Raw genomic sequence first — 11358 nt, 5'->3', positions numbered from 1 at the left:
CCCGGGGCCTCCTCCCTGTAGGACATGCATGGAAAACCTCTCCGGGTAGCCGCCCAGGAGGCATCCGCACCAGATGTCCAAACCACCTCAACTGGCTCCTTTCGACGTGAAGAAACAGCGGTTCTACTCTGAGGCCCTCCCGGATATCCGAACTTCTCACCCCATCCCTAAGGGAGAGCCCAGACACCCTGCAGAGAAACCTCATTTCGGCCGCCTGTATTCGCGATCTCATTCTTTCGGTCATTACCCATAGCTCATGACCATAGGTGAGGGTAGGGACAAAGATGGACCAATAGATCGAGAGCTTTGCTTTTTGGCTCAGTTCTTTCTTAGCCACGACGGACCGGTTAAGCGCCTGCAAAACTGTAGACGCCGCTCCGATTCGTCTATCCAGCTCCCGATCTCGCCTACCCTCACTCGTGAACAAGACCCCGAGATACTTAAACTCCTCCACTTGAGGCAGTACGTCTTCCCCGACCCGAAGAGGGCAAACCACTCGTTTCCAGCTGAGAACCATGGTCTCGGACTTGGAGGTGCTAATCCTCATCCCTGCCGCTTCACACTCGGCTGCGAACCGCCGAAGTGCATGCTGGAGATCCCCAGCAGATGAAGCCAACAGGACGACATCGTCTGCAAAAAGCAGCGAGGCAATCCTGAGGCCACCAAACTGGACACCCTCAACACCCTGGCGGCACCTAGAAATCCTGTCCATAAATATTATAAACAAAGGGCAGCCCTGGTGGAGCCCAACCCGCACCGGGAACACGTCCGACTTATTACCGGCAATGCGGACCAAGCTTCTGCTCCGTTCATACAGGGACCGAATCGCCCACAACAGCGGACCCCGGACCCCATACTCCCGAAGCACCCCCCACAGAGCACCTCGGGGAACCCGGTCGTAAGCCTTTTCCAAATCCACAAAACACATGTAGACTGGATAGGCAAACTCCCAGGCCCCCTCCAGTACCCTTGCAAGGGTATAAAGCTGGTACAGTGTTCCACGGCCAGGACGAAAACCGCATTGTTCCTCCTGAATCCGAGATTCGACTATCGATCTCACCCTCCTCTCCAGTACCTCGGAATAGACTTTCCCAGGGAGGCTGAGAAGTGTGATCCCCCTGCAGTTGCAAACACACCCTCCGGTCCCCTTTCTTAAATAAGGGGACCACCACCCCGGTCTGCCAATCCAGCGGCACCGTCCCTGACCTCCACGCACTGTTGAGAAGGCGTGTCAGCCACGACAGCCCCACAACATCCAGAGCCTTTAGGTACTCCGGGCGGATCTCGTCCACCCCCGGGGCCTGGCCACCACGGAGCTCTTTAACCACCCTGGCCACCTCAGCCCCAGTGATGTGCAAGCCCCCCCCAGCACCCTCGGGCTCTATGCCCTCAGATGTCTCAAAGGCAGTGTGCGTAGATGTATCTGAGGCAGGGTTGAGGAGGTCCTCAAAGTATTCCTTCCACCTCCGGGTGATGTCCCCAGGTGAGGTCAACAGCACCCCCCCCCCCCAGGAACCAGGAGCTGCTTCCCCCTCCTGATACTCCAGATGGTTTGCCAGAACCTTTTTGAGGCCGACCGAAAGTCACTTTCCATGGCCTCACCGAACTCCTCCCACGCCCGGGTTTTTGCTTCTGCGACCGCCCAAGCTTCCGGAGACCCCCGGGCTAATAATTCCCGGTAAGCCTCCTTCTTCAGCTTCACGGCCCCCCTCACCTCTGGTGTCCACCATCGGGTACGGGGGTTACCGCCACGACAGGCACCGACCACCCTGCAGCCACAGCTCCGTACGGCCGCTTCCACAATGGAGGTCCGGAACAGTGTCCATTCAGACTCAATGTCCCCAACCTCCCCCGGCATGCAGTTGGAATTCTGCCGGAGGCACGAGTTAAAGCTCCAGCGAACAGGATCCTCTGCCAGATGTTCCCAGCAGACCCACACTATGCGCTTGGGCCTACCAGGTCTGACCGGCTTCCTCCCCCGCCACCTGAGCCAACTCATCACCAGGTGGTGATCAGTTGACAGCTCTGCCCCTCTCTTTACCCGAGTGTCCAAGACGGAAGGCCGCAGATCAGATTATAAAATCGATCATCGACCTGTAGCCCCAGGCATGTTCGTACCATGTCCACTTATGGACACCCTTATGCTCGAACATGGTGTTCGTTATGGACAAACCATGCATTGCACAGAAGTCCAATAACAGAACACCACTCGGATTCAGATCAGAGAGGCCGTTCCTCCCAATCACCCCCTTCCAGGTCACACTGTCATTGCCCACGTGAGCGTTGAAGTCCCTCAGCAAAACGATGGAATCCCCCCGCGGCACGCCAAATAGCATACCGCTATGGGAATCCAAGAAGGCCGGGTACTCCGAACTGACATTCGGCGCATAAGCGCAGATGACAGTCAGAGACCTATCCCCGACCCGAAGACGCAAGGAAACAGCCCTCTTGTTCACCGGGGTAAACTCCGTTGTTAATGCAACGAGCTGTGGGGCCACCAATAGCCCCACCCCAGCCCGGCGTCGCTCACCCGCCACAACTCCAGAGTAAAAGAGCGTCCAGCCCCTCTCCAGGATATTGGTTCCAGAACCCAAGCTATGTGTTGAGGTGAGCCCGACTATATCTAGTCGATACCTGTGGTCTCCTGGGATCACGCGTGGATTCGCCGGGCGACACCTGCCAGAGGGGCTGGTGTGGGCTGAGCCGCGCCAGCTCCGTCGCCATCCCGCATGCCGGCGCCCGGCGGGGCGCAATTTGTGGGTGTCGCTTCTCGGCCTTTTGGCTAAGATCAAGTGTAGTGTCTGTTCTTATCAGTTTAATATCTGATACGTCCCCCATGGAGGGGACCACATATTAAACGGATTTTTGGAACAAGGAGCCGGAAGTGGGGCTTGCCCCGTCCGCTCCACGCATCGACCCGGTATTGCAGTGCTTCCGGGAACAGTGCACCTCTACTGTCCCCTGTTGTTGAAAGGCAGAGCTGACTGACTGACTGACTGACTGACTGGGTGAGTGAGTGACTAATAGACTGAGTGCCCCTGGATGGTGTGGGGGCGGCAGGCAGGAGAGCTGACAGAGTGCGCGACAGGAAATATACCTGCAAAACATTGAGCTGCTGCAAAAAGCATAGAACAGTCTCACACCTATAACCACGAATGTTCTGCTTGCACCTTATATGGAATCTTGTTCCGAGAAGTATTTCTGCACCTGTGAACAACAAAGATTCCGAGAACCCAGTAGATATAAGAGACTGCGTAATGGAAATATACCAGCTTGACGTTTATTCTTTTGCTTGTGTGCTACAACATAACCAGGAAGTAACCAAGAATAATACAGGTATATAAGACTGTGTAAAGCTTTACCGCACGGAACATGCTGAACGAACACACTGGGTTGTGTAGGCAGTCTGTTCCCGAACCGGTTCGCATAAAGTCCAAATATCAGGCATTAAGCAATAGAAGGCATTACACTAAATAAAAACCAGAATTAAACTGAGAGTCTCCCTGTGTGATCCCTTCTCATCCGGACCCGGTGGAGCGGCGTACTCCAACAATTTGGGGGCTCGTCCGGGATGAGTAGGAGATCCGCAAGATTCGGCTAAGTGTTGACACGGCCCACTTGGACACAGAGAACTGCGAGGCGCCGACTAGAAGAGGTAAGCAGAGCCTGTTATATCAAAATCTGCGTATTGGTTATGTCAAATTGAGCAGTTTGAAGTGTCCAGTGGCCCGTCTGTAAATTAGCACAAAGAGGAGGCTGCGGGTACCAGGCGTATATGGGGTTTATGTACTGTGTCATGTGCTGTTTATGCACTGTGGGATGCAAGGAGTGAGTATGGCCAGTGTGTGAGTGTAGAAAAATAGGATACTGAAAGAAAAAAAAAGAAAAAAAGGATTTTAAGGAACGGAGGGTCCGGGACCCTGCCGAAAAAAAGGATTTTAAGGAATGGAGGGTCCGGGACCCTGCCGAAAAAAAAGATTTTAAGGAACGGAGGGTCCGGGACCCTGCCGAAAAAAAGGATTTTAAGGAACGGAGGGTCCGGGACCCTGCCGAAAAAAGGATTTTAAGGAACAGAGGGTCCGGGACCCTGCCGAAAAAAGGATTTTAAGGAACGGAGGGTTTGGAACCCTGCCGTAGAGTAGGACCTTAAGGAGCGGAGGGTCCGGGACCCCCGCGTTGTCTTTGGTGTGGCAACCCCACTACTAGCTGACGAGCGGTAGAGAAGCTGGGTGTAAAACCCGGGGAATTTAAGACCCCCAAGTAAAAACTGGTAAGAGGGAATAAGGTCCCTCTCTAAAAGGGTTTTGAGTCCCGAGACTAGGAGTCTCAAAAGACTATGTGGTGTATGATTGTGCTGATTTGGCTGGGATTGAGAGGGTGAAGCGCGCCCTACTCAGGGGAAGCGCAGCAGTGAGTGTGAATGCAGAGTTATTGTTTGTAAATTTGTTCCATGTATTGGTGGTGTTTAATAGTAGGGCATTCCACTACAATAAAGAGGTGTAGTAAGTGTGGTTGGGTGAACCCACACCCAGAGGCAAAAACGCTCCTAGGCGAAAATACTAAAAGAAAAAAATAAAATAATAATTAAAATAAATAAATAAAATAAAGCAGTAAAAATACTGAATAATATACCATAATAATAAGAAGAATAATAACATAACCTTAATATAGTTAGCCCAAGTAAAATGGACCACGAGTTTGACCGAGAGTTAGATGACGGAGGATGGGCACCTCCCAAAAATACAGTGTGGAAGCCCCTGTTAAGGCAGATTCAGGTGGTGAGAGAAGCAGTGGAAGGGGCAAGCAAGGAGAAAAGTAGGGAGAAGGACATCATGGAGGCATGGCAGCGTATGTGTGAGGCGATTCGGAGCGCTGGAGGTCGAGCGGAGGACAAGTGCTCATTAGGAGTACTATTGTGGAAAAAAGGAGAGAGAGCAGGCTAGTCTCAGGGACGAAGCGTCATGTAAGAGAGCGAGTGCTAGTCTGCTAAGAAAGGGGAAGTTGAGGAGAGAGGTAGAGATGCATGAGAGCGAAAGGAGAGAGTGGTCGAGGTTGGCGCTATTATGGCAGGGGTCTCCCCAGAGGGACCACCACCTCAACCACCGGGTCCCTGGAATGGGACACCCACCTACCAACAGGGAGGGTGTGGCCAACAGTGGAGAAGGGCCCGAGGCGGTTGGGGTCAGGGATACAGGGGCTGGGGAAGGGGCGGCCCGCAAAGGGGACCGCCGTCAGGTGTCTGTTACAGGTGCGGGGCAGAAGACCACTGGGTAAAGGATTGCCCAGTACCCCTCCTGGCCAGTGTACGCGGCAGAGGGGGCCCTCCTAGAGTCCAGGTACTGACACCCAACACACAGGTGATGGCACCCAACCCACAAGCGGTTCCCACGGCAGGACAGTACCCGGTGATGAATGGGGGGGAGTGGGACTGGTACCCCTCCCCACAGTGACGGTGCCCACGAGCGGCCCGGGAGGCAGGGGAGGCAGACCCCATGCTCTCCCTTATGGTCATGGATAAAGAACTGCCGTTCCTGGTAGATACAGGAGCCGCATATTCCACTCTTAATGTGGCCCCTGAACAACATCACCTGTCTACCTCAACAGTGACCGTTGTGGGCTTTTCGGGGAAAGAACAGAAACTGCCAGTGACTAAACCGGTGAAAGTTGTGGTGGGGAAACAGACCTTCCTCCACCCTTTTCTTGTGTCTTCTTCAGTTCCAGTGAATCTTCTAGGAAGGGACATGCTGGTGAAGCTGGGGGCCTCTATTTTGTGCGGTCCAGATGGACTGGTGGTTACCCTGCCGGGAGGCACTCGCCTGCGCTGTGACGCCCGGACCACGGGGGCGGGACAATGGCTGGTACAGCCCATCCAGAGTCAGGCCCTGGCAGACATCTATTGGGGCCTACTGGAACCCAGCCTGACTGGCATCCTGGCGGCCTACTCTGCGTGGCGGCCCTGGATCTCGCTCCTAGAGCCCTATGTACCCCCACCTGACCCTCCTCATGTGACCCTTTTCTATGATAGGGCAAGTACTGAATGGTATGATGAACTGTTTACTGAGCAACTGGAAGGCCAACAGTGGCAAGTTGCCTCTGAGAACATTTATGTGGGACCCGAAGGGGTAGCCTCAGCCACCATGCTAACCCCAGAACAGCTGCCCTGGTTCATGATGGGACAGGAGGCTGTCCCACACATTTCTCTGGCCCTCCATCTCAAACATCAGGCCAAAGATTTGGGCCCGATGGTTAAACGGGCCAGAGAGACTGAGGACTGGTTACAGACCCAGATCCCACAGATCTCCTTCTCGCCCTCCTGCAGTACTTATTGCATACAGGTCACAGCACAGGATACAGCCCTCCTGAAGCATGAGCAGATAGCCAGAGACCACGGCCGTGAAAAGATGGACCACCCGAAGGCGGCGGCCCTTCTGGCATCTTTACCAGACTCTCTGTGGTCCACCAGCCCTACAGATGTAGGTTTAATATCCTGTACACCCGTGCAGTTCCAGCTGCAGCCAGGGGAAGGCCCACTCTGGATTAGACAGTATCCACATAAGCAGGCAGCAGAGGAAGGAATAGCCGAGACAATAGACAGCCTCTTACAGGCTGGGGTGTTGGAGCCTTCCACGTCTCCGTGGAACACCCCTATCCTCCCGGTGGAAAAAGCTGGGACAGGGAAGTATCGAATGGCCCATGACCTGCGTGCTATAAATAACCTTCTGCTGACCCCCACTGTTCCGGTCCCGAACCCATATGTTGCCCTTACTAATCTGACCCCACAACAGAAATGGTTCACATGCATTGACTTGGCAAATGCTTTTTTCTGTCTGCCTCTGGCAGAACAGTGCAGGGACATATTCTCCTTCACGTACCAGGGCTGTCAGCTGAGGTACACCCACCTGCCCCAAGGGTTTGCGCTTTCTCCAGGTATTTTTAACCAGGTTTTGAAGCAGGCTTTACAGGGATGTCCTCTCCCGGACGGTGTCACCCTCGTCCAATACGTTGATGATCTCCTGATCGCTGCCCCAACATCAGAAGCGGCCCTACAGGCTACTCAGTCAGTGCTGCTCCGACTGTCGGAGAAAGGCTTCAAGGTCAATAAAGATAAACTGCAGGTTGCGCGGACAGTGGTGTCCTTTTTAGGTCGAGTGTTGTCCAGCGCAGGGACAGGTCTCTCCCCAGCTCATCGTTCAGCTATCCTGCATCACCCAAAACCCACTACAGTAAAAGACATGTTGTCCTTTTTAGGTCTCACAGGTTACAGTCGCACTTACATTCCAGATTACACGGGGCTCACACAGCCCCTGAGGGCCCTGGTCCGAGAGCACGGCCTACGTAGCCTTAGTGCATCTCTCAATTGGGACCAGGCATCTGAAGAGGCTTTTATTACCTTAAAACAGAGATTAGCCCAGGCCGCAGACCTAGCCCTCCCAGATTATTTGATCCCGTTCCATTTGGATGTTTCTGAAACAGGTGACGGCGTCAACGCCAACCTGTTTCAGAAAAAAGGGGGAGAAAGGAGAGTGCTGATGTACATCAGTGTAAAACTTGACATTACAGAAAAAAGACACCCTGCATGCACAAGACACGCAGCAGGAGTGGTCAAAATTATTCAGAAAACAGCACACATAGTGATGGGACACCAACTGCATATTCTGACTTCACACAGCGTGGTGGCCTATGTAAACTCACAAACGTTTACTATGACATCACTCAGGCAGCAAAGGTTTCCAACAGGAACAAGTGCAGGGGAAGAAATCATTATTGATTACACTGAGATGATTATTCCAGTAAGAGGGTTCAGATATGTGTTGATGTGTGTGGATGCATTCTCAGGGTGGCCAGAAGCATGGCCCAAAAGAAAGGAGGATGGCGCATCCGTGATAAAGTTTCTGATCAATCAGTATATACCGAGACATGGCTTTCCCCACAGGATTCGGTCAGACAATGGGGCCCATTTTAAGAATAAAGACCTCCAGAAAGTGGAGAAAGCGTTGGGATTAAGACATGCGTTCGGAACTGTCCATCATCCGCAGTCCCAGGGGAAGGTGGAGCGAATTAACCAAACTATCAAACAAAAATTGGCAAAAATCTGTGCACAGACTAAAATAAATTGGGTTGACGCTTTACCGCTGGCACTGATGTCAGTAAGGTGTTCCATAAACAGGGGGACCGGGTTCACTCCCTTTGAGCTCCAGACAGGCAGGCAGTTCCCAGGACCCCAGAGAGGGCTATCCTGGACCCCCGACGAAAAGGGGGAGCAAAATCCGAGGTCATATTATGATGGTTTGCAAGTTCTCTGTCAACTGTCAATAAATGTTTTTTATCCCCAGTGCTTCCAACAGGCATTTCTTGCTCTGCCCCATGTGCAAGAAGACACAGGCAAGCCTCTCAGTGCATCTGACTAGGGTGTACGTGAAGAGGTCTTCGAAGAAGGACATCCATGAAGTAGTGGAGAAGGCGAAGCAGGATTCACTTGAAGTTCTGCAGTGTGGCAGGGTGTTTAGCTACAGGTACCTGCGAGAGATTATGGATGATGCTAATCCAACTAGCAGGTTGGTGGAAAAACTCTTAAGTCTTTTACACATCTTACATCGTTTCTTCTGTATGACATTTACCAACAGTTTTTTATTTACTTATTTATCTGAAAGGCTGATCCAGGAGCTGGAGCGTCGGCACATGGTGGTGACTGACACCCCCTCCCCAGCAGTGGTGGCGCAGACCAGCAGTGTTCCTGTGGTGGCTGGTACAGTCACAACCGGGCAGCGACCGGAGAGCACTGAGAGTGAGCAGTCGGAAGACATTGTCAGTGTCAGCAGCGGCGAGACCTTTCAAGTGTGAACATGAGTATCTCGGCTTTACAGCTTCATTGATACTCTTTGCTTTTGTTTGTGAGCCAATTGAATGTGCAATTTTATGACAAAATATCATTTCCACATGGCAGTACCCGGGAGGTGCAGTGGCCACAGACCTCCAGGCACATGATGCAGGAGAAGGGACTGTACAGGAAACATTCTCTGGACCATCCCCTCCTGAAGGGCTTCGCCACATACTTGGAGAAGGATCTCCTGAATGAAAATTTTAAGCAGGAGGTGAGGATTCCCTTAAAATGCACTTTAGCTTTATAGTAAGTAATATATTCATATATTCATTGATGTTTTTTTTCTTTTTAGGTGGAAAATGTCAGCAGGTTCATGTTTTATATGAACCCTCTGAAGCCTTCCCTGGAATTTGTCAGGGAGAGGGAGAAGGCCAGGCTCTTCTTCCGGGAGCTGAGTGGGGCCGGGCTGTCCGGGCAGACCCAGGTGAACTACCTGAAGAGCTTGAAGAGGTTGGTAGCATGTTTTGTATATTTTTTTTAATAGTATTTAATGTGTATTTTATATATGTGTTTAGGTGTATATGTATATATGTGCATATGAACGTGTGTATATCGTACATATGAATACTTAGATACCCGTACTTCCTCTGACAGATTCCTGAAGTACCACACTGTCATCACCGACCTCCGGTACGACAGCAGAGGACTGTGGAACGACGCCAAGTTCTTCATGGAGGAACTGAGCTCACTACAGCTGAGCTGTGCTAAGCTAGCATGTAATGAGATCATTCAAAGGAGGTAAGTTCCATTGTTATATTTCATTTGACATCATGATTTGCTTATAAATTCTGCCCATAGTCTCCTCCATGTTACTCGCATTTTAAAATGTGGACTGTATAAATCAGGATTGAGAATAATTGATTTTTCTATAGGCATGCCATTCTGACAGAGAAAAACCCTCTGAATCCAGAAGATTGCTGGGCCGTGCTGAGGGCTGCCAAGCACGACTTCTTGGCGATCGTCGGTAAGGTTTATCCAGAAGAAACACCCCTGGAGCTGAAAGAGTGCTGCCTGCTGCTCTACTACCTGGAGGCCATTGTCATCCTGAAGCATCTCCAGCAAGCAGGCGTGGTGGAGCACATGACTGTAAGTATTGTACTCTTTTTTTTGTCTGTCACTGACACTTTTGCCGTTACCTTTATTAATCAGTGTGACGTCCTTGTTTTGTGCAGGTCCAGGAGTGGATGAAGAGGACCAGAGACGAGTCGGGCTACATGGTCATTGGGGTAAAGGAGCACAGATCGTCCACACGGCGAGTGGCTGCGTTTGCCCTATCCTCTGAGGAGGAGAAGGTAAGTTATTCAAACTGGTCCAGATTTATTTCATATTTCCTGCCCGAACCAAGCAGCACCTTTTCAAAATTAAATCCTTGTTCATGTTTTTCCTCTGTCGACAGTGGTTTGATACCTACTTCAGTCACGTGCGTCCGCAGCTCCTGGCCTCCAATTGGAGCAAAAGAACCACCGATCACCAGGGGGGAGATGAGAGGTTCTTTGTCTCCACCTCAGGGAGGCCGATATACAATGCATCAGACGACCTCCACTGGCTGCACCAAAGGTAAGCTAATCATCATGATGCATTTCCCCCACAATATGTTCTGAATACACGTTATCAGGCGTCATGTGAGAAGTATTAATAAAGGCCATGTTAATTTTGCACTTTAGATACCAGCTGGACCCAGTGACCAGCCAGACTGCCCGGCGAGTGTTTGGGACAGCCACCAAGAACATGACAGACTCTGAAAAGACTTCGGTGGCTGATTATCTCAGTCATTCTGCTGCAACGGCTAAAAATGTGGTGGCAGCCAGTAAGCTGCTGAGCAAGCTGGCAGGTGACTTAAGGTAAGCATGTTTTATGTTTGCTGTCGGACTTTCAATACACACAATCACACGATGAAGAGAGACCAGAGTTGATATGGGGCCGCCATTTAGCGGGTCGCTGTTAGCCGGGCCTCTGTGACGCCCCCGCTCGGAGTAGAATGCCTCGGGGCCCCCGACTCCTCTCTGTTCTCCTGTCCTCTCAAAAACACATCTTATTTTAACAAACACGAGGGAAAATTCAAAAGGCAAAGATGATGTCATGCCTTACCTCAGCACAGCTGTCCACCGCACAAACAGCGTGTCACCTTCCTTTAAAAGAAAGAAAAACGGCGGGAAACGGGGGCCGCGCACGGACAGGGCCCCTCCCTCACAGCACATCTGGCTAATTAGCTGGCCATCCAGGGGCACTCAGTCTATTAGTCACTCACTCACCCAGTCAGTCAGTCAGCTCTGCCTTTCAACAACAGGGGGCAGTAGAGGTGCACCGTTCCCGGAAGCACTGCAATACCGGGTCGATGCGTGTAGCGGACGGGGTAAGCCCCACTTCCGGCTCCCTGTTCCAAAAATCCGTTTAATATGTGGTCCCCTCCATGGGGGACGTATCAGATATTAAACTGATAAGAACAGATTTTTATTAATTTTTTTCCAATACTTTAT

General features: G+C 51.6%; 2 non-coding genes across 2 annotated transcripts; one reads left to right on the top strand and one right to left on the bottom strand.

Annotated features, from left to right (window-relative positions):
- The first annotated feature begins 2762 nt into the window (after positions 1-2762).
- Positions 2763-2954, top strand: LOC140581712 (U2 spliceosomal RNA). The gene has a single exon (XR_011984844.1). It is a non-coding gene; the product is annotated as a U2 spliceosomal RNA (small nuclear RNA).
- An 8221-nt stretch (positions 2955-11175) lies between these two features.
- On the bottom strand, positions 11176-11358 carry LOC140581711 (U2 spliceosomal RNA). The gene has a single exon (XR_011984842.1). It is a non-coding gene; the product is annotated as a U2 spliceosomal RNA (small nuclear RNA).

This window comes from Paramormyrops kingsleyae, chromosome 22 (genome assembly GCF_048594095.1).
Source record: "Paramormyrops kingsleyae isolate MSU_618 chromosome 22, PKINGS_0.4, whole genome shotgun sequence".
In the NCBI taxonomy this organism is placed as follows: Eukaryota; Metazoa; Chordata; class Actinopteri; order Osteoglossiformes; family Mormyridae; genus Paramormyrops; species Paramormyrops kingsleyae.
Note: the sequence above shows the minus strand (reverse complement) of the source record. Positions and strands in the feature narration are given on the sequence as shown.